The sequence below is a fragment of the Lissotriton helveticus genome, chromosome 9, assembly GCF_964261635.1.
Source record: "Lissotriton helveticus chromosome 9, aLisHel1.1, whole genome shotgun sequence".
Lineage (NCBI taxonomy): Eukaryota > Metazoa > Chordata > Amphibia > Caudata > Salamandridae > Lissotriton > Lissotriton helveticus.
Window position 1 is genome coordinate 489,578,196 of NC_136070.1, and position 24,794 is coordinate 489,602,989.

Genomic DNA, 24,794 nt, shown 5'->3' on the forward strand with positions numbered 1-24,794 from the left:
CTTTACTATTAATAATAATATATCGCGTTGTAACAGTATTCGTTGTAAAAACATGCGTTGTAAAAGTATTTGTGTTGTAAGAAATGCGTTGTAGAGCCATGCGTTGTAATAGTATGCGTTGTAACGTCATACATCCCTCTATTGTGGGTGTTAGGTGCGCAGAAGCATTGTGTTATATGAAGTCAGTGTGATCCTGGACCTTCCCTTGTAATATTGAGCGATTATATGTTTTTCCTCATCACGTTTCATGTGTTTATGGCCATACTTGGGGATGAGGTGTTTCATTACTTACTGGTGTCTTTCTAATGTGTGCAACCTATACGACATTACTGGATTGCACTTTATACTTTGTAATGTTATAACAATTGCCCGATTGGCAAAGTGATTAGTGTAATCTTTGTGACGTCATGACAAGCTCATAGTAGCAAAGAGATTTATGTGCTTGTGGTCTTATTTATTTTTATGAATAATATAAAGGATATTTTTGTATAACCTTGTGTAGAGTCCCTTTTTGTGGGAGCCTAGTGTGTCAGTGGTGTGTGTGTGTTTGTGTGTGTGTGTTGCACAAATGCTTTACATATTGCTTCTGGGATAATCCTGACTGCTCTGCCAAGCTCCCAATGGGGTGAGAAGGAGTTAGCTCCATTGTGTAACTCCTTTACCCTGACTTAGGTGCGTGCCCTAGCCAACCATGAACCCCATTTCTAACATCTACCTAATCACCATACTCGCCAAGATGTCTATCTCAAAAATAGTACACTGTTTGCAAGCCATATGGGTAAACAGCGTTTACAACGCAACTTTTACCACGCACTACCTTTCCCACGCAACTTTTACAACGCAAATCGTTACAACGACTTGCGCTGGGGGGCGCTCTAGGATAGGTAATAGTTTAATTTACTATCCAAAACCTTCCCTACTATCCACGGGGACTGGAGTTGGAATAGTAAATTAAACTATTCATTATCCAGCGGCCCCCAACGCAAGTCGTTGTAACGACTTGCGTTGTAAAAGTTGCGTGGTAAAGGCATGCGTTGTAAAAGTATGTGTGGTAACGACATACATCCGCCATATGAAAGCATCAGATTTTAAAGTTGTTGCACTCGATGCCCCAGTACATTTACACATGGAAAAATCATGGAAATATTCAGTGGGTCGCCCACGCCCTACACCACACGGAAAACACCAGTGCAGCCACAGTTACAAATTGAGAAAATCAGGAAAATGTCTGTGAGCACCATAAAATACCTATAACATCCAGGCACCCAATTAGAGAAAATATATGTGATTACCACAAGGACCTTACCACAACCAGTTGCCCTGCAAAAAAAAAGAAACTGGGTAAACTTATGCCAAATCTGGCAAAATATGAGTGGGGACTAAATTTGGGACTCACTGACAGTGCACCTCCTAAAAGGTGGAACAGCACTCTGTAGGGGGTAAAGGGGGTCCTATGGATCCTCCAGACATCCGCTTACAGGCGGCTGCAGTCACTGACTGCACCTGCCTGCAAGTGGGTCTCTGATCCCCCTTCAAAGGGCAGGTGGGTTGCTGCCTGCACTGTGAAAACACAGCTGCTTTAAAGCAGCCGCTCCGTTCTTCACTTAAATGCGCTGCCCCAGGGCACTATGCGCTCATGGCTGCCCTGGGGGCAGTGCATTCATGGTAATAGGGCGCATTTTCATTGTTTGCGATGGGCGCACCTTTTAAAAGACCCCAGATGCTTTTCTGAGTATTTGAATACTGCACTTGCTTAAAAAATGTTGTCCTAGGATGGTCCTGTTTCCTGACAAATCCTAAACAGTTAAGCTGTGCAACTCCACCTCGGATCTGATGCCAGTCACTTTCTGGGCTTCCCAGGGACACGCCTGTGCACCAATGCTGATCAACAGGTAGTTGGAAATACTAAGAATTTTGACAGTAGAGGCTGGGGTCTAATTTGAAGCCTCCGGAATGTGTTCACGATTATTGAGAACTCATTACCATCCTCACATTGTACAAGTTAATTAAGCAATATTGATTTCTTACTGTACAGTCACAAAATGTTTGGAGGGGTTCCAAACTTTTTAAAAACTATGAAGTGTAGTGGTTTTGCAGTTTTTATGTAAGATGAAATATATGTATTACTTAACTTTTATGTGTCTTTATCAACGTTTTTGATGTTTAATTTTATTTTTTTATTTGTAACAAATTATATTTTTTATAATTCCTTTTGGGTTTAGTTTTGCATAGTTCGACACAACGTTAAAATGATTGTATATAATCTTTTAAAACATACTTTATGGTGTTTTGGGGGGTTAACCCTTGGAGAGCTCTTTTCCTGTTTGTCTGACCCTGTCCCCTTGGTTTTGAATGACCTCTCTCTTTCTGTAAGAGGGGTTTATGATTCACCAAGATACAGATTACACTCATTCATCTCTTAAGATATCCTCACAAGACATCTGCATTGTTAAAAATTGTTTACCAAATGGATGTCAGATAACGTCCTTTGGCTCAATCCAGAGAAAGCTGTAGTTGTCAGATGACCGCATAAATCACAATTCAACATGGACTATTAAGGGAAAAATATTGAAAGGTAAGTTTGAATTGGTTTTCTATACCATACTCCATGTATACCTACCTTGGGAGACATGGCCCCACCCCAAGCTTGAACTAGTATCCCATCAGCAAACAGTCCTTACCACATTTAGCAAATGAACAGAAACACTGGAAAATTGCTGGAATGTGTAAACATCATTAATTGCATAATAAATGCATGTTGCATAATGACTGCCCAGGAGAATAAAACAGACGAAAGTCAAGGAGTGTACAAAGGATGCATAATCAATCGATTAGAACACATAATACCAATTGTACCTTCCGAAACAAACACATTCCCATATTTTGATCAGAATTTGGGCCCATCCACAGCGCCCATACCAAAACGCAGAGGAGCCCAGTATAAACAATGAAAATGCATGAAAAACAGGTAGTATAGTGTGGGTGTCAGAAAGGCCCCCACAACTCACAGAATCTCAGGAATCATCCAGGATATATGCCAGTAAATATCGGCAGGGATACAACTTAAGTTATATACAGTAAGTAGACAAATTGGCAGCAAAAACATAGAGGAAAGCATGGTATAGAAAGGTGCTGCCATACCATGTAGACATTATTTGTATTGCTTGAGTCATTACAAAATAAAAATGATTAAAGAAATTTGTGAAAATTCCAGTGGCCACCACTTCTATCACCCTAATATCAGGATGCCCAGTGGAAAAAACAATTAGGCATGCATCAATGTTCGCTTTTGTGATTCCTTAATTGCGATTTTTAAGGAATCGCAATTAAGCAATCGCAAAAGCCTATGCATGTAGAAATCGCCTAAAAAATAGCGATTTCTAAACATTCCTTAATTGCGACTCGCAAATTGTGAATCGCAATTAAGGAATACCTCCCCATAGGCCCATAGGAATGAATGGGAAGACAATCTCAATTTGCGATTCTGAATTAGAGAATCACAAATTGAGCATGCAATTTCAAGGGTGCCAGGGTGTCAAAAGGACACCCTGTTGCACCGCTGAAATTGATCTGTGCACATATGTTGCGCACACACATGCCGTAAGGGCATGTGTGTGCGCAACATGAAACTTTGAAAAATGCACAAAAGTGCATTTTTCAAAGTATTTGCAAATTACCATGAAGTTCAACTTCATGGTAATTTGCTACTCATATTAGCGAAATCGCTAATTTTTTGACTTTGATGCATTGCATTTAAGGAATCTCAATTTGGGATTCCCTAAATGCAATCGCAATTTAAGGAATCTCAATTTAGAGAGTTCTTAAATTGCGATTTTTGCATTTGGGATGATGCATCCCAAATGCAAAAATACCGGTTGCAAAGGGGCAGATTCTGAGAATCTGCCCGTTTGGGACCGGTTTCTAGCTTGATGCATGTGGCTGAATAATATTTATCTTCTTCCAAACACTCTTTTCATCCTATCCCACAAGGGCTGCCTAACACATGCAGACATCTATGGCTTCTATAGCAATAAATAATATACACAATTATTCAAAAGGAGAACTATGTATTATACTTGCCTGCTGTGCCTCAACCATGAGCCCATCAAACAGAAATATCTCAGAAGTGAACACGAATTGAATGCAATGTGAGTTGCCATTTCTAAGATCTAACTAAAAATGTCCAGGTGGTGAGCGAATGCAAGGAAGGGCTCAAAGAGCAGGACTAGAAAGTTAGTACTGTGTAAAAATGTGTGCATCTCTTTGTGATCCTTCTTTTGTTTAAAAACATCCAAAATCCTCATTTGTGAGTATTAAGGTTCAAATGTTGTACTTTGAGACAGAAATGCTCTCAAAACAAATAAAGCCTTGGATGTCATTTAGGGGTCACAGGGGGCAATTGAGACCCTTAGCTTGCCCGTTGTTACCCCTGGCACTGCCTTTGTGACCCCTGGCCTCAGAGTCAGTGCCTAAAAGACTAAAGGAGCTTGTTACTGTGATAGTCAGCACTCTATCCTTGTTTTCTGTCCATGTTTTTTATACTAATAGCGAATAATAGTTTATTATACGCTATTAGTTTAATGTAAAAGGGAGCACCAAGAGCTGGAATGAGATCTCCAGCTGCACATGATATGTTGTGTGGGTGAGAGTATGTTTGTGTGCAAGAGTAAGTTCATAAGCACATGTCTATATGTGTGAGCATGTGTGAGTGGATGGGAATCAGTGACAGTAAGTGAGAGTTAGTGGCAGATAGTGATCGAGAATGATTTAGAGTCAGGAGTATGAATGAGTCAGTGAATGAGTAAGAGGATGTGCAAGCTACTGAATAAGAGTGACTGAGCGCAAGTAAGTGAGAATGAACGGGGGAGTGTGAGTGAGTGTGAGTGGGGGTAAGGATGTATTGTCTGCCATTGACCTTGGCATACTGATGGTAATATTGGCTTTTACAGGCATGCAGGAAAAATACTGTTGCTAGCAAACTGGAGGTATTTGTTAGCATTACAGACACCTGTGACACAATACTGGCACTGGAATACTGGAGGTAATTATTGGCATAATGGTCACCCTTAGGTAAAATATTTGTACTGATTGCCAGAATTAATTCTTTGAATATGGGTCACCCATGGGAAAATGCTAACACTGGCATACTTGAGGAAAATGTTGTCATTGGGGCGCCTTTGGAGCTAGCTTATTGGAGATACATCTTTATATAAGAGAGGAAAACTGTGGCATATGGAAGGGGCCCCAGGATAAAATATTGACCCTGACATACTAGAGGTAACTTTGACATAAGATATATTAATGGAAATAATTGCAAAATTCTGACAATTACATATTGTTTGTAATTTTCGGCATAAAGGAACGTCCGCGGCATATTGTATTGTATTGTAATTGCATTTATATAGCGCTTACTACCACTGACGAGGCGTCGAAGCGCTTTTTCGGTGAGTAGCACGCTACTCCGGGACCCATAGAGGATTAGTGTTGAATTAGTATAGTGAAACATGCAAGTACATTTTAAGTGGTGGATAGGTTAGTCAGTTATTTGGATTTGGAATGATAGCAGAAGGATATAGGAGGACAAAGTTTTGTATTTATGTAGCGCTTGTTGACGCACGCTATTCAGGAAGCCTACAAAGGATTAGTGGTGAATTAATATGGTGAAATATGAAGTAATTTCAGTGGTGGATATTAGTCAGTTACTTGAAGTGAGAAGGATAGCGGAGTGATAAAAGGGGAAGAAAGATTTGCATTCATATAGCACTTGTTACCCCTAATGGGTGTTGAATTGCTTTTCTGGCGAGTAGCACACCACTCCGGAACCCATAAAGGATAACTGTTGAAAATTAGTATAGTAAAAAAAATATGAAGTAATTTGAGTAGTGGATATGTAATTCACTATCCAATCACAACACTAGCCCTAAAATCTAGAACCAATAGGAGACCAGGACCTTACTGCCAATCTTAGCCCTAGTCCAAGCACCCAATCAGTTCAAAAACCCTGATCTCTACGTCCAATAAAGGCCTTAGCCCTACCAGTAGTCCCAACCCAAGTCCAATCAGCCAATGGAACAGGTAGCCCTAGTCCCTATTCCAAAAGAAAGCCTAACCCTACTCTTAGTCTCACAACTAGTCCAACAACCAATCGCACCAGAAGCCCTAAATAGCTACTTCCAATTAAAGGTCTAACCCTAGCCCTAGTCCCACCCTACCCCCAACAACTAATAATATAGGAAGCCCTAGTCCCTACTTCTAATAGAAATCCTAACCCTAGCCCTAGTCCCAACCCTACAATGATTGAATCAGAAACCCAGAAACAAATCAGAACCCTCAAATACCCAACCAATGAGGACATTAACCTTAACCCAATAGAAACACGAGATACAACCACCAATCAGTGCACACATGTGCCAACCACCATGTCCCAGCCACCTCAGACAAGGTTTGCTGGCCAGGGAATTGGAAGCTGCTTCTCCTGTTCAGAATCTCCTAGGAGACAGACAGGTTCGATCCACACTTTGGACTTCTGCAGGTAAAGGCTTCACTAACTCGAAATCTAACAATACTGTTTCAATAAAACTTTACTCCCCCTGCTGGCCAAAAAACAAAGTGCACAGGCCCCAGTAAATACAGTTTAAGCAGCTCACAGAAGCACCCTCAGATGTAGAATATCCCTGTTGCTGGGGGGGGGCAGGGGGGATGGCCTCGCTGGCTTGTGAACACAAAATGGTGGCTGGGGGTACACTGTTTTAACACACAGGTCTTAGTAAAGAGCAAAGGAGAAATTTGGAGGGAAAACAGATTTGTCACCAAGGAATGAGAGGGACAAACTACAGAGGTTGGAATGCAAATCCCACAATTCAACAAGTTAAATGCAAGCAATCATGGGCAGGGAAAACCACAAGTTTAAAACACAAAACAGGTGATTAAATATGCAATCACAGGCAGGTCAAAACTGCAATTTTAAACTGTAACAACCTCATGCAAAGACAGTAATCACAGAAAGGGAAAATCCTTTTTTAAACAACTTTTGTTTTGGGAAGAGACAGCACTAGTCTGTCTCCTTACCACTTCCTGGACTCTGCTCACTGCAATCTGGGGCGCAGGTACTCTTTGGCATGTGGGTGTACCCACAGCACATCCTGAACACAATGGGGTTAGTCCTAATTAGCATCAGGTTTCGTTGCCTTGGCATGCAATGAAAGGACTTGAATACAAATGAGTGTCCTTTCAGAGTCCATGGATTGTTAGCAAATTTAATGCGAAAATTGTGCTTTTCAAATACACTATTTGATCTCATTTAACTTAACATTATCTCAGGGGGAGAACCCTCTAAGGCCTCCTAGAAGAGGTCTAGCTTGTAAACAATTCAGGGCGAGTAATACTTCCTACCACTTTCAAAGGTCATGTCTACCCCCTAATGTAGGTGGTTTCTAAAATGGACATTTGTCTGTGTTGTGTTATAGAAAACATGCAGTTATGGTACTTTAGCTATGGCAATTACTGTAATGTCTTCAAGTCATGTTGTACCACTTCCTGGGATATTTTGGGTCAAATGTCAAATTATGCCACTTCCTGTGATTTCAATAAGGTGTGATGCCACTTCCACTACCCCAGTCATTTTAGTGAATAGACATCCATGAATAAAGCTGTTTTAAAAAAATTAAAATGATTGCACGAATACTAGGTTTCACTCACCCACCCTGTTGTGAGCAAAATGTAGTAAGTGCTGCCCTCATCTGGTTTTGTAGCAATACTATTTTCATCATTGTAAACATACATGTGTTTCAACCCTGTACAAAGACTTACAAATAAAATATTACACACATCTGGTTTCATCATGAAAATGTGCACAGAGCATAGATGAGGAAAATGTTTGCACGTCTGGTGTGAAAACATCTTTTGCCATCTAGTGGGTGAATAGTCATATGGCACACTAATGGCATTGTGCCACCTTAAAGAATGTGATGTGGGACCTCTGAGTATTCCATATATCAGAGATCTTCATTGAACTTGGGCTAATTGGGACCCTCTGAAGGCTTGGTTCCCCCTGAAGGATTAGAGGCCCCCCCAATGCCACAGGGGACTGTCTTACGCCCCTGTGGTACACTGGTAAGTGCAGGGAGAAAAGCTAAAAGCATTTCAAGGCTGATGTCGAAGAGAAAGTTGGAAACTTCACAGCTTATGTGAAGGACAAAAATTATGCATTTCACATAACGTTGCTGGTGGAATAAAAAATAAATGCGGACATTAGGTAAATGGAGAAAAAAAGCTGCAGTAGCACAGAATGAGTAGAAACAAACAGAAGGCTTCTAGTTTTTCTATATGGAAGTGCAAACAATAAAAACATTAGCTCTACTTGTTGCAACCTATTAAAATAGAGCAGAAGAAAGACAAAACATGTTCCATATTTGTTGCTTTAAACAGCAGCTTCAATAATGCTCTGTGAACCAACCTGCCTTTTACCTCAGCTGTTGGCTTTGGCAGCAGACCTTGTGGCTACAGAACTCGACTCTAAAAACGTATAATAGTTGAGTTCTGAAATCTTTTCTTTATAATCAACCACTGGGTGCGTCACAAGTCACTGAATATAAAGAAATTAGAGACTACCATTTATACAGGAATTACAGAATCTCAGGTATTATATTATTAAATAGTATTATTATTATTATTATTATTATTATTATCATTATTATTATTATTATTATTATTATTATTATTATTATTAATATTATTATTATTATATCTATCACACTTGTTAGATGTCTTTCCCCAGAATTTTAGGGATGAGTTGTAGGTGAGGGTATATAACAGGAGAGAGGGCATTTAACAATGTGGACCTGAGGCTCAAGGTCTATAATGTTCTTAAGTAAATACGAAGAAATAGAACAGAAACATTGAAAGGCTAAAGTGGAAAGTCTGTACTAGTCACTGTTGGCCTTGGCCACTCCATTGACTTTACTGAAGCTCTCAACATTTCAGTGTAATAATATTAGTACTCATGATAATAATAAAAGCCATAATTCAAATCATATTCACAATAATACTGATACCTAATGTGCTACATAGAACTGCCTGCCTCCGATTTCTGCTTATAAGTACTTTAAATAATAGGTAGTACTACGTTCCAGTTCAATAGTACTCAAAGTGTAAATCCTGAAAGGATGATAGGCTTTGATAGCCTAGCTAGGAATAAAACCCAAGAACTGCAGAGAGCACTTAGCTCAGTAAAACCACTTATTCTTGAAGAGCAAGGAAAATAGCTGCTCATAACTTACTCACCTACTGCCCGCTATGCCAACTGGCATGTAGGGCAGCAACGAAGGACCTCCACTTCTGCCTGTCTTGGACAGGCTCCTGTTCAGTACCCCAGCTGTGGTTCAGGGTCTTATTTTCTGTTTCCACAGTTTGTCTTAAGGCATTCTTTGGCCTGCCTCTCTTCCAACTGCCCTCTGGGGTCCAGAGGAGAGCTGTTCTTGCTGATGGAGTTTTCTTCTATTTTGATGGTGTGTCTTATCCATTTCCATCTTTTTGTCATAATAACAGTGTAAATGCTCTCTTTTGCTTGCATCTGGTGAGTAGTTCCTGGTTGGCGATGGCTCATGGCCAGAAAATGTGCACGATTCTTCTCAGGTTACTGGTGTGGAAGGCTGACAGTCTGACATGTTGCTTGTCATCATCTGCCAGCATTCTGAGCCAGACAAGTATGTGGACAGAACATACATCTGATAAAGGTGCAGCTTAGTGTTGGTGCTGTACTGAGATGACCTTTATACATTGGTTAGCATCCTGGAGGCATTCCTGGCGTTGTCTGCTTTTGATGTCACTGGCTGCCCCTCCATCATGTCTAATAGTACTGCCTAGGTAGGTGAACCCCTCAGTCATGACTAGGTTCTCTCCATCCATCTTGACTGGTGAAATGATTGGGATGTTGAGTGGTATGACTTTGGATTACTTCCTTTTGATCTTCAGGCTCACTTGCTATGCAAATATGTTGAGGTGAGAAGTCTTTTCATGTGCATGCTGGTGTGTATAAGAGAGCAAGGCTATGTCATCCACATAGTCAAGGTTCTTCAGTATAAAGAATAAGGTCCATCTGATGCCTCTGGCTCAATCTTCAGTTGGACGTAACATCACCCAGGTGATGACTAGATTGAAAAGCAACCCTGACATCACACATCCCTCCCTCACACTGCTCTCGACTTCAAAGCTGTACATTGTCTATCTATACACTGGCAATTACCAAGGAACAAACACAGTGCAAACTTTCTCAATACAAATTTACTACAAGAACAGCCTGAACCGTCAGTACTCAGGCTGCTGTAACAGGCAGAATGCATGCAGACACATGCAGTTGCCAAATAACACTAGTACAGAAGGAAAAAAGAAATGACACGCTAGAACGGGTATTACAATTACCAGTGCTCCAAGCATAATAGAGTGTTCAGGACTGGTGAGAATGTGGCAAAGGAAGCGACTAGAGTAGTACTCAATTTGTACAGGTGTTTATCGGTGTTCAGCACTGGCACTTATTTTTAAATACCTGCAAATGTTTATGACTGAATACCACATTGTGATGCTTAAGCATATTTATTTTAACACAGCACGTGTTTAGCAACTCAATGTATTAAAGATTATAAACTCGCACTTCCAGGCCATCCCTAGATCTATACTGCAATAGTCGAAAATGTCACCTTGCTTAAGATTGTTTTTGACTAGATAATGCTGGCACTGCCATTCAACAGCAGTGGCAGCATCTCTGGGTGGTGCCAGCTTCAGTGAAATACCTTGTATTTTTACAGATTAATTCCTGGCTTTAGGCATTGCAAAACGTTGATTAGTTATTTTGCCCTTTGAAAAAGCATATGCAACACAACTGCGTATTAGCAATTTAAGAGCTACATGTGATTTAGAACCTGTTCGCAGGGCACAGATTAGTATTGAATCACAGAACCCAAACTCAATCAGAAGGATAAGACCTCAGTGAATACACACACCACCCAGAAGCAAAGGCAGTGCTTGACTTGAACCACAATGAACACAATGATATTGGCTTATTGAACGAATAAAGGACCCACAGTAAGGTATAGAGCAATTTGCTAAACTGTGCAGAAAGAGTTGCAAAGTCATATGCTCAAGAAATGAACTCTGCACTGCAGATTAAGGCAAATTGAGCATTCCAGGACACTGCGAAGAAGCACTTAGTAGTAGTTTATTCCCTTATACTCGTATTTATCTCAGCTCTGAAATGACTATCTAGGTGTCCCTGCATTTTTTAAACTCATGCACATAATATGTGTCATGTATAGTAATATTTTTTTTCAATTATAATGTAAGAAAATGTAAGATAACGTAGTGTTGTTTCTCATTTCTACCCCTTTTCACTCTTTTAAGTTCAGAAGGAGTTTATTGAACAACAATAGGTGTCAATACAGTATACATAGACAATATAGAAAAAAAAAAACTAAAACAATCAAGAAAAGCAATGCATAAAAAACAAAACAAAAGGTAGACTGGCTATAAAGAAATAGTGGAGGCTATACAATAAAAGAATGAAAATGTAGAATAAGAAAAGCTGTTAAAAGGTAAACCATATTGGAACAACAAGGTCAATCAGGGAGGTTTTGGGACTTCTTGCTGAATGGGTGATAAATGAAATAATTTCTTAGCACAGGCATCAAAATGTAGCGTTATAGGAAGCCACAAATTGGTGCGTTTCGTTGCCATATGAAGGGGAAAAACAAAGGCAGTATCTAGCCTATGGTTATGACAAACATTATACCACCATGCTTTGAAAGAGATATTTGTAAGATTCTTCCAATTAACAGTAATTTGTTGGAATGCAACTGCTATCAATAAATCAATAATTCGCACATCAAAAGAAAAGTGATCCAACAAAGAGAAAGACTACCTAAAAAAATGTGGATAAAAGAAAAAGGAATTTGAGTGTGAAAGATAACATTGATTTGGGACCAAATTTGTTTCCAAAAATCATGAATGACAGTGCAAGCAAAAAGCATATGGAATAAAGTTGCGTTGGGTGAAGAACAGGACCAGCAGAGGTCAGTGACAGAAGGAAATTTCTTACTAGGCAACTGTGGTGTAAAAAGGAGTCTATTGTAAATGAAAAATAATGTCTGTGTTAAAGTGGCAGACCTAGAGGACTTGCGAATCATGCTCCATAATTTGTCCCACAAAGGAATGGGCCAAGAGGTAGCAAAGTCGCATTCCCATTGTTCCTCAACCTTAGACTTTGGGCAAGGAGATGGCATGGCACGAAGGAATGTGTAAATGAGAGAGGCCTTGGAGGTGGGAATTAATAAGGAGTGTAGTTGTGAGACGGGGTTAGGGGATGGAGAATGGTTCTGGGAGTGCTGGATCTGGGAATAAGTAGACATAACCGATTCTTTAAGTGTGAGATATTTACGGGCAAAGGAAGCGGGAAGATTAAAGGATTGGCGAAGTGTTGAAAAAGGTAAAAAAGTGGAGTGAGAGAATAGTTGAGAAATCCAAATTAAACCCTTCTGCCTCCAAGATTTCCAGTAAAAAGGTTTATTATTAATAAGGAGACTTTTATTATGCCAAATGGTAGTGGATAAAAAATCAGCAATGGAAGAGGGAGGGGCTGGAGAGGAGGCTAAAAGGAGCTGGATCGTGAATTTGTGTATGGGAGTGGATGGTAGCTGTGGTTTACGAGAAAAATACAGGAATTCAGCAAAAGTAAATGGGGAAAGAAAGAGACGTTCTATCTTGACCCATAAAAGGCAAGGCTCATCAGGGTCTCATAGCCAAAAAGCAGCCTGGCGCAAAAGGAAGGCCTTGTGATAAGTAGGAAAGTGAGGAAAGTTGACACCACCCTCTGATTTAGGACGTGTTAATCTAAGGAGAGACATACGGGATTTTTTGCCCGACCAAAGGAAAGAAGAAAGAATGGTGCTAATCTTCTTAAAAAACTTCATGGGAATGGGAACCGGAATATTAGAAATAGTGTATAGGACAATAGGGGATAACATCATTTTAATGGTATCGAGACGTCCCCACCATGAAAGATAGAGTGGGTGCCATCTGGCAGTGAGATCAGAAAGTTTCTGGATACACTTGTTAAGACAAAGTGAGAACGACGGAGGGAGTGAAATGTAAACCTGGGTATTTAATGTGGGAAGAGCTCCAAGTGAAATTTGAGGCAGCGAAGTCAGGTTTGAAGGTATATTTTGTAAGAGGTAACATTTCACATTTATCATTGTTCAACTTTAATCCAGAAATCTGCGAATACTCATGCACTTCAGTAAGGAAAGCGGGGAGAGAATCAGTTGGGTTGGAAATAAAAAGCAAAATGTCATCTGCATAAGCAGCTAATTTGATGTGAGAATGCGGTGTTTGAAAGCCCTGTATATCAGGATTTTGTCTAAGTTTGGAATGAAAGGGTTCCAAAGCTAAATTAAAGAGAAACGGGGACAAAGGACATCCTTGCCGTACACCTCTGCCCAAATCAAAGAAAGAGGAAACCAGACCATTTGCACAGACCGCTGCTCTGGGATTGGAATAAAGAAAGGAAGTTAAGGATATAAACTTAGGGCCAAAACCAAACCATTTAAGGGCAGAAAAAAGGTAGGTCCATTCCACCCTGTCAAACGCTTTCTCTGCGTCTAAGGCAATAGCCGCTAGAGAATTCTGAAAGCGTGAAGATTTAGTTAAAACATTAAAAAGAAGCCTAGTGTTATCAGTAATATAGCGTCCCTTAACAAATCCAGATTGCTCAGGGCCGAGTAAATCAGGTAAAAAGGGGTCTAATTGAGTTGCAAGTGATTTAGCATAAATCTTGTAATCAATGTTCACGAGGGAAATTGGTCTATAATTTTTACAATATCGAGTGTCTTTCCCTTCCTTAGGGATAATACATGTATGAGCGTCAGAGAATGTACCTGAAGAGCTGCCATGGGTGACAAATGAATCTATGAGGGAATGTAATTTAGTCATTAGCAATTTGGAAAAATGGAGATAAAATTCAACAGTGAACCCATCAGGCCCAGGAGCTTTGTCTTTTTTGAGAGACTGGAGAGCGCAAAGCAATTATTGCTGGGAAATATCCAATTCCAAAGAGGCTAAGTCAACAGGGAAATGGTCTGTTTGGTGGATAGAAGAGAAAAAGGTGGAAATAGAGTGGGGAGTGGGAAGAGTCTCAGAGGAATAAAGGGTAGAGTAGAAACGGGAGAATTCATCTAGAATGTCATTATCTTTGTGTTTAAGAACAGCATTATCATCTAATACAGATTCAATGTTCAGCTTATTATATTTGATTTTCAAGTAATTTGCCCAAATTTTCCCTGCTTTATTTTTCCCACCATAAAATTTTGAACTAGATTTCAATAAGTAGAGAGAAGCATCTTCTGTGGATTTTTTGTTAAATTTCAACTTGGCATCAATAAGTGCTGTCAAGCTTTCCTTCGAATGAGAGGTATAATAGGAGTGCTCCAAACCCTTAATTTGTTTGAGAAGATCGCTAGTATACTTACGAGCGGTCCGCCATTTCTTAGCCACATAATTGATAATGAAATCCCTTGCTGTGGCCTTGAATGCATCCCAGATGGTGTGGGTAGGAATAGAAGGGGTATCATTAATGATAAAATATTCATTAAAAAAATCAGTGAAGGAAGCGGTAAATTTAGTGTCCAAAAGTAAAGAATTGTTAAAACGCCATCTCTTGGGCCCAGTGACCTTGGGCAGAATATCAATATTAATAAAAACTGGGGCGTGATCAGACAGTAGGATAGGGCCAATATCTGCATGAGTGAGAGATTGGGAAAGATGATGGGAAACAAAAATGAAATCAATACGTGACTGGGAGTAGTGAGAAGGGGAATAAAAGGTAAACTCTTTGGCTGTCGGATTACAAATACGCCAAGCATCAATAAGTTTATGCTGCAAAACTACTTGGGTAAAGAGTTTATGGGACTTGTTCGGGATGAAGGAGGCTTTGGAATGGCGGTCCAAAAAAGTATCAAGAGGCTGATTACAATCTCCTGCCATAATGAAATTATTATCAATGAGATTGGTAATGCGGGTAGCCATCTTGCGCCAAAAAACTGGGTCACCACCCGTGGGAGCGTAAATATTAAGAAGAGAGAGTGGGGCACCCCTTAAGGAAAGCTTGACATATAACCATCTGCCATCAGTATTAAATTCGGTAGCCAGCAGGGAATAAGAAAGAGACTTACGAAGGAGGATAACAACACCATTACGCTTCCCATCTCCAGGAGCAAAGAACACCTCCCCCACCCAACCTTTCTTAAGCTTAACGGATTCTGCTTCAGACAAATGGGTTTCTTGTAGGAAATCACAATCCACATTCAACTTGGCAAGATGAGAAAGAATCCTTTGTCTCTTGATGGGAGAATGAAGACCTTTAACGTTCCATGAAGCAATACGTACTGACATCAAAAACAGAAAGATAAAGGGTAGCAAATACGAAAAGAAAAAGCCTCAGGAGAGAAAAAAAGAGGAAGAGATGAGGAGAGGACAAATAGAAATAGGAAATTGGATAAGAGATATATACTAACATACATCAAGTAACAAGACAAAATATATAAGTCAAGATAAAATAAAAGTCTTGATTTGGTGAAGAGAAAAAAGAAGAAGTAACGAGCCATGTCTACAATACGAAATAAATCAATGAAAAAAGAAGAACACTGAGAATAAGATGGAAGGAGAAGAAAGAATGATAACTGATGAAGAAATACTGAAAGACAAAGATGATTATGAGAAGCAGAAGAGAAAGAAAGAAGAAGAAAAAAAGAAAATAGTAAGATGAAAATATGTAAAAGTTGACAAGCAAGATAGATGGAAAAAAAACAATTAGAGAGTGAAGAGGTAAATGAAGAGAAGGAGTAGAAAGATGGAAGCGAACAGGAGAAAGGTGACACCCGCAAACAAAAGTTGAGTAAGAGGAAGAACATGGAGAGGGAAATAAGGGAAAAGGCAAACATGTTAGGTAAGGAAGAAGAGCGTACTTACAAGGGATGGAGGTGAAAAAGGGTAATCAGGAGGGCATAAAGCGAATTCTGTGGAGACATGAGGTAAGTATCAGGAAATGAAGCAAAGGAAAATAGCAAGTAACAAAGAGGCTATAAGAATAAATACAATAAATACAAGGGAAAGATAACAAGGGGAATTGCAAAAACACAAAACTAGCATGAACAATTCAAAAATACAGAAAAACATGAAGTAAAAATGAGAAATGTGAAGAACAAATAAGAGCAGTTGAGCCAAAGAAAAAACAATAGCTACTCAATAAAAGTCATGGAGGAAAAGAGGAGGAGGAGCAATATGCAGTGCCTTCCTGTCATTTTCCAGTGCTGGCACACAATGTGCTGATTAGCACCAACGCAGGTACCCATGGTGCAAGGGTGCCTGCGTTGTAAAGGAATGTTTATTTGCAGGGAGGGACACCTTATTGCACAAAAACAGTACCTTGAGGCATTTTCTTCTTTCTATGTGTACTGCAGAATGCAGCACACATAGCCAGCCAGTTGCGCTTCACTCCCCCCCCACCCCCGGCGAAGTGGCAGCAAACCTGGGGGTTCGTGTCCACATAAATCTATCCCTTGAACCCCAGATCTCAGCTGTGATCAAAACTGCAGGCTGGATTCTAAGGGAGCTAAGGAAAAGCCTCAAATTCCTGCAGTGGGAAGCCCAGAAAACAGTGGTACAATCCTATCCAGGCTCGTCTATGTCAGCATATTATATCTATGAATCCCAAATGACCTTATTCAGAGACTACAAAAGGTACAAATCGTGGCAGTTCGGCTTCTGTTCAATATTCCTAGACACTCCTCAATCTCCCTGTACTGCTGCCAGTTACAGTGGCTCCCAGTGAAGAAAAGAGTCCATTTTAAAGCAGTGACAGTGGCGCACTCAACTTTCTACAAGACAGGTCTGAATACCTACTTGACAGGAAGAACTTATACTCCCCTAAAAGATTCTAATGGTCACAGACGGCCCATCTCCTGTCCATCCCCTTCAACAATCAAAAGAAATGGGGCAGGTCTGTGGGCTCGGAACTGGCAGTCAAACATTGGCATGAGCTCCTCTTGACCCTCAAAAGCATTACAGACAAAAAGCTTTACTGAAAACAACCGAAAACTTACAAAACCTTATAACTGACCGGTCTGCAATTCAGCATGAACAACTAACCAGGCTTCCGATGCATGGTATGGGGCATATATTGGACTCCATTTTTTCTAATCTTATGAATATAATCATCAGCAACCCAGGAACCAATGCTCTGGACAGTCCATTTTCTGATCGCATTTGGGATTAATATAATGGATAGGACTAATTCCAACATGTCTTGTAATAACCTGACCAGGTCAAAAATCAACATCCTCCAATGGGTAAAAGCTCTTCAAGACTCAGGACATTCACAAGATGAGGAGATCAATGCTGCTTATAAAACATTTGGAGACTGGGTCAACTCATCTTTGGATACTCAGATCCCAAAGAAAATGCTGAAGTGTTATGACATAAAGTCAAATATCACATAGTTCACTCCAGACATTAGAGAATTAAAGACATTTTGTAAAAGGGAAGAAAGGAGCTGGAGGCAGAATGATGAGGTTGAAAAAAGGAAATCTATCAAATAGTGTTAGAAAATGATCACTATACTATCAGGAAAGCCAGGCTAACAGATTTTGTTAATAGAATTACACAGTCCCAACAGGCTCCAAGCAAAATTTATAACATAGTAAATGCCTTTCTAAAACCTAAAGTCACAGGGGGAGAGGCCCCCTCCTACCAAAGAATGTTGTGAAGAACTTGACCGCTATTTTGTTAGCAAAATTAGGTGCATATATAATCACTGTGAAATGCCTCGGCTCAGCAACCAACTCAAATTGCTAAAAAGATTTTAACATAAACAGCCTAGATATTCCAATGCTGTGTATATTTCCTCAATTGGAACAAAATGTAATTGAAGAAACAGCAAAGGCAGTCAAAGCAGGACCCCCTTGAATCTGGCTCATATTGACATCTTGTTGAAAGGAGGCGATATTATTCTGTCAGCCCTGACCAATTTATATAATCTTTCATTGGAAAAAGGTTAGGTCCTCGACCGCTGGAAACATGCAGTTGTTAATCCACTACTGAAGAAGCCCTCCTTAGATCCCAACAAAACAGAAAATTATAGACCAATATCTTTGCTTCCTGGTGTAAGCAAGATATTAGAAAAAGTAGTCAATAGTAAGCTGACCAATTTTCTGGAAACGTATAAGTATACTACACCCAAGTCAAACAGGATTCAGACCAGAATATGGCACTAAGATTGCTCTCCTGAAAGCGACCAAAGATCTTAAAAGAATACTGGATCAAGGGGGCTCATCCACACGCTCATCCTGCTAGATCTGAGTGCGGCTTTTGACACTATCTCCCACCCAATCTTTAAAAAAAGGCTTGAGGCACTTAGAAATATGGACAAAGCAATAAACTGGTTGATTTCCTTTTTAGTAAACAGAGGTTCCAGGTTAAGGAGGGACCTTGATTGTCGGAAGTAGATCAACTTAAATGCGGAATGCCTCAAGCCTAATTTTTTAGCCCTACACTCTTTACTGTAAATATGCTTCCTTTAGCGGATATTTTGCTTACAACAGACTCTACGATGGTGTCATATGCAGACGACACACAGATTGTCAACTCCCTAGCTTTTAACATTAAGCAAACCAAGGCCAAACAATATATATATATATATATATATATATATATATATATATATATATATATATATATATATCATATAGATATATATTAGCCGCATCAAACTAAATGGCGACAAAACGGAGGTCCTGCTGGTCGTAAATAATCCCTCACATTGGGTCGACCATTCCTGGCCCTCCTGTCTGGGAAATTGCCTTCTTCCAACAGAGGAAGTAAAGAGCCTGAGAGAACTTCACCATGAAGGCTCAGGTCAAGAAAGTGGCAGGCTTGTGCTTTGGTCTTTGAAGAGCCCTCAGGAAAACAATCAAATTGCTTCCCATTGACATGCGTAGGATAGTAATACAAGGATTTATCCTGTCACGTTTTGACTATGGCAACTCCCTTTATCTAGGAAGTCCTACGTATGTCACAAAAAAACTGCAGATCATACAGAATGCAGCAGCTAGATTCCTGTTAAATATCCCTAAATCCCAGTCAGCAAAACCGCCACTGGCGAACCTTTATTGGCAGCCAGTGAGGAAGAAAATTGAGTTTAATACTCTCTGTATGGTTCAAAAAGCAAAGCGTGCTCTTGTTCCACATATTCTAAAGCAATTCATTATTCCTCGCTATAAACTACAGTACTTATGATCAAACAAACAATTTGTTCTAGAAGTACAGAGAATAAAAAGGGCAAGAGGTGCTGGGCATTCCATTGCCTATCTAGCACCCAGGCAACATAGCAGTTCTCTTGATTTGCTGGATCATCTTTAAATCCCCTGTTAGCACTGGGAAGCCCATGTTTGGGTAGCCATGCATTTTATAAGGCTCGACAATAAAAAAATAAATTAACCTGTTCAAGGCATAAGGTGGTCTTGATCCCCCCAATAGCTACGTGCCTCAACACCGGGACACTCTTGCAGTAGCTGAGAGCCCTACAAATCCCATCCTTAATTTATCCATTCATTCAATTCCAGCAGTATCCCTGCACCGCACCTAAATCTATTACTAGTATATCCCATGGAAAGGAGCATAACTGCAAAGAACCATATTTCCAGGTGAAATTTCACACTGAACCCCAGTTCCCTGTGGATTCATGCCCAATTTACTATTTGCTCTGAGCAGGTAGAAAATGAGTGCTGGGGGAGACAAGTGCAAGTTGGGGGTGGCAGAAAGGTGTTAGGGAGGTTAATAGTAGGCAGGGGGAAAGGTGGAGTGGAGGTGAAGCATTCTGTGCTCCCCAAGGCATCCAGAGGGGATCAGATGCAGGCTAGGGGTCAGCGATGGGCTGCACTTACAACTCAGTCCTCATCAACACAGATTATGGTAGCACTCTGTCAAAGCATCAGCAAAGAACCTCTAACAGGTGTGTGCCTTTAATAGGATACCATTGCTTTGCAATAGATGTAAACCTTTTAGTTTTTGTGTTTTAAAAAGAAATCTTTGTTAAAGCAGTAAATATTTGTTCCCCATGCCCTTTCATTTAAACAGTTACTACAGTTTATACTTCACTGAGTTAATCCCCTGACATCATGACATTTTGCTTTCATTAAAGAGAAGCTAAATATTTTAATGTGATTATGACTTTAAATGAAGCAGAACATTTCAAATGGCACAATACCAATGTGCTGTTCCTAGCAAAGTAGCAGGTCAAGAGTGCAAACCGCTGTCACGGAAGCTGAATCTCTCAAAGCCTGAAAAAAGACATTCAAAAATACAAAGGACTTTCTGAAGCACAATCCTACAGCGATATTTAAGGCGTGCATGCACCCATATATGTTATTTGATACTTTCAATGAGTGCAACCACAATCTATGTTTATGACATATCGTGCAAGTATAAGCATTTTCAGAGATGGAGGTTGACAGATATATCTTCCTTCTGTCAGTGATTGCCATGCTCATACATGTTGGAGAATACACCTACCCAGTTATCATCATAATCAAAATTAAGCATTAATATGTGAAATGCGCCCCAACTTCAGTAACATTCCTTCATGGAACATAAGTGATGCATGAACACCACTACATATGTATGCTCACTTATCCTGAGAGATTGTTCATTATGCTAAACTAATGTAGTGCTTTGTTAGACAGGTGACAGTGGCTACCCTTGCATCTAATATACGTTAATTTACATTACTTTTATTTTTACATTTGGTACAATATACATATACATATACTTGCATATGTATAAGTATATATATGCATATATGTGTGTGTGTGTGTGTGTGTGTGTGTAAAAACAATGTAATGCATTTATACAAAATGCAATACTTAAAAGGAAATTTTTATAAATATATATGAAATAATATATAACTAAATAAAAATATGTTTACCAAAATATAACAAATACTAACAACTGCACACATGCAAACATTCAAACACATATAATATACATTCATAATAAATGTTTGGAAAATATATCATAAACTATAATTACTAAAAAAATAAAATTACAATTTGCATGTTTCATAGTCAAATTAATATTACACATAAAGAGATAATTAATACAATGTATATATTAAATTATATTAAAACATACTGTAAAATAAAATCACAAAAATATATTTAAAAACAAATATAACTAAACAACAACAATTTTAAAAAACAGCCAAAATTTCAAAACTTCTAATATAATAACTATATCAATTATTAATAGTTATCTCACCAGCAAAGAGAGAAAAATATTTTAAATGCTACATCCAAGCTAATAACATAAAACCTAAACAGCTTATTAAATAATTGAACTACACTTCAACAATAATTACACCAAAAACATGAATAAAACAAAATAACAATTCCATATTCAGCAAAACATGTTTTAAATGCTTTAAATTTTGTTGAATGACATTTACTCTTCACCCTTAAAAAAATAGGTAAAGGGTCGGACTTTAGAATGATAAAACACACTATTGCCACTAGAACCTACGCAATAGTATGGAAAGCATTGGATTTTAGAGGGGTCAGATTTATTATTCCCACTCCAAACTGAGCAACAGTAAAAAATAATTAAATTTAGAGGTGACAGGTTTACTGTTCCCACTTGAACCTGAGACACTGTAAGGAAAGTGCCAGAGGAGTCAGATTTACACTTTCCACTCCAACCAAAACAACAGCCGAGAATGCATTAGACTTTGCAGGGGTCAGATTTACTATACCCACTTCAACCTAAACAGCACTAGGGAAAGCACTGGACTTTGAAAGGCTTAGATTTATTATTCCCACAACCAACCTGTGGAGAAGCATTGGACTTTGGGGGAGTCAGAGTTACACTTCCCATTCCACTCAAAGCAACATTAGGAATAGTTTTAACAAATATGATGAATGTTAAAATTAGTATGAAAAAAATATAAACAGGCATAAAAAGAAAATATTTTCTTTAAAAAATTGTTTTGATGAACAACTAGACATTTTACTAAATTACTTTCAGTATAATCTACAAAAATGTACTAATCATTTTGTTTACCAATTCAAACATTATTTATCAATTAAAAACACTAACAAAATACAATAAAAAACCTTCCCACCCTACTCCACTACACTCTAATCAACCCACAAAAAACTGTAATGATACTAACAAAATAGCTCACAACAAAATAAATCCCAAAATAGGAAATCTCTAAAACCAAAAATGCAACACTTTTGAAAAATGAAATAAATTAATTCAATCAATTTAATATCCTACAAATAATTAATAATAATTTTAATAATATTAATTAAATAATGTAACAATTACATCTAATTAGCCAATTATTAATCTATTAACCAACTAAACTTGACAAAATGAAAAAATATATAGAACAACTTCAATTTATTTAAATATTGCCCCACCCTGGTGCCCTACAAGCCATATTTGCCAATAATAAAAATAATGGGTTCGAAATCAATAACTTTAACAGTACCAAAACAATAAATCGACTAGTAAAAGAAATTCCAACATTTAAAATATTAATATTGTATAACACACAAAATCATACAACTTTACAAAATAATACAAAAAAAGATATTAAACACTTAAAATAAACAATGACCCTTATTCCGATGGTGGACGATCAGTCAGACCTCCGACCGCCATCGCAGTGGACAGGAGACCACCCAAAAATCAGTCTTCAGTTCCACCTCACAATTTCAATATGATCACCTTCATGGGGGTCCGTAAAGTGTTTTTTTTCCAATGTGGCTTGTGCTGTGGCCCAGGAATAGGGTTGCCGCACTGAAATAAAGCACTTTCTGCACATCCATGCACCACATGCCTGGCACCATGGGCTGCCTGGCACACGGTGCAGGGATGTGTGGTAACATAATATTCAGAATTTTGACTACCAAAATATCTTCAAGATATGCACATATGCATAGCAATGGATTTAGTACTCTCAAATCCACAACAATACTTTAAAGCTAAGTTTATCAATAATGTTAGACCCCAAGCTTCATGCACTGTTAGTTGGAGCCCTTGAGAAACGCAAGTGCCTGTTCTACAGAGATAAAGAGCTGTTTTCAGAGAATCCCTTACCTGCTGTGAGAGGTGGAGTTTATACATGCTCCCGTTATTTAAATACAGGCCAACCGAGGAAGACATTGCTTGGCTTTCGGTTCCTGACCTGACTTCACGCCCCCTTCCTTCCTACCTAGCGTCTGACTCCGATCAATGTTGGTGGAATCCTGTGTCTCCCTCTCTAAGACTCTGCGATTGTTTAAATGCCTCGCTAGAACCCTTGCTTTGCTGTTTTCCCCAGCCCACGACTGCAGACACACTGACTCACGGCTGCGCTCACTTGTGTTAAATTTCGCAGTCGCGTTCTGACTCCCCCGCCGCCCTTCGTCTTTCATTTCTCCCGGCACGAATCATTACCAGTGAAACTGACTCGTGGCCGCGTTCTATTTCGTGGTCTATACGCGGCCACGTTCATTCACGACTTCTGACTTCTGTCAGATACACAGCCACGGCCGGCAGTGGGAGTAAATGCAGAGCGGTGACATGGGGAGGGGGAGGGGCAGGGTGGGGGGTACTAATGTATGGATTACGGAGGTTTACAGGTAAGTAAACATTTAAATAAATAAAACGAATTTCGTTGTGCGCACTGTATCACATTTTGGGATGCAGGGTACTCAACGAAATTCGTTTTATTTATTTAAATGTTTACTTACAGGTAAAACTCCGTAATCCATACATTACTACCCCCCACCCTGCCCCTCCCCCTCCCCACGTCACCGCCCTGCATTTACTCCCACTGCCGGATGCGGCTGCAGATACATTGTGTCCAACGCACGCGTGGGGCGAGTTTGACAATTTTTTGTTTTGTTTATTTACACACGCAGAGCGCGTTTGACTACCTTACTCAAATATTTTTAACACCTGCAGTGCGCGTTGGAATACTTTGTTTATTTGCATGCCTGGGGCACACCTTATACAGCTGACTTCAAGGACTCTGTCAACACTATTTAGACTGGCTGTAAGCTGCCCCTTCCTTTTCTTTGCTTTCCTTTTTTGTTCCTTCACGTAATTAATAGCGGCTGTTGGTGCGAGTAAAGAGGCATTTAACTTGTTAGCAGTTTAGATCCCCTACAAGGCATCAGGAGATGACCAGCTGGTAGGTGATCACTTTGTTTCTGTGGAACAGGCACTGAGCAGAATTCAGTATTCTTAGTATCATTACATGGGGAAGGATAATTCTCATAGCTGTTTGTATTCATCTTCCCGTAGGTTCCGTCCATCCTGTTTCCTGCTCCACCCTGACTCTGTGGGAATCAGCTGGGGGGTTGAGAAATGGATGGTTACTCCTTGGCATCTAATCCCCATACCTCCTTGGGTCAGTTTCATTGTATGAGAGTATTGTGGCATTTTCATATTGGTACGGTCTTAGGGAGTGTGGTGAACTCCTCTTTGCTCCTGTGGATTAAGCCTTGTACCAGGTTAGCGGCATCAGCAATAAATAAGGTATGCAGATATGAAGTTAAGAATACCAAATCTTTACTAACCACTATATACCTTTTTTTGTGATGCTGTGGTAGTTGATATTCTGGATATGATATTTGGGCAGGATGATATTTAAAGCTAGATATTGTGGTAGAACACTGCTGAAATATATGTGGCAATCTCGGCCTTGA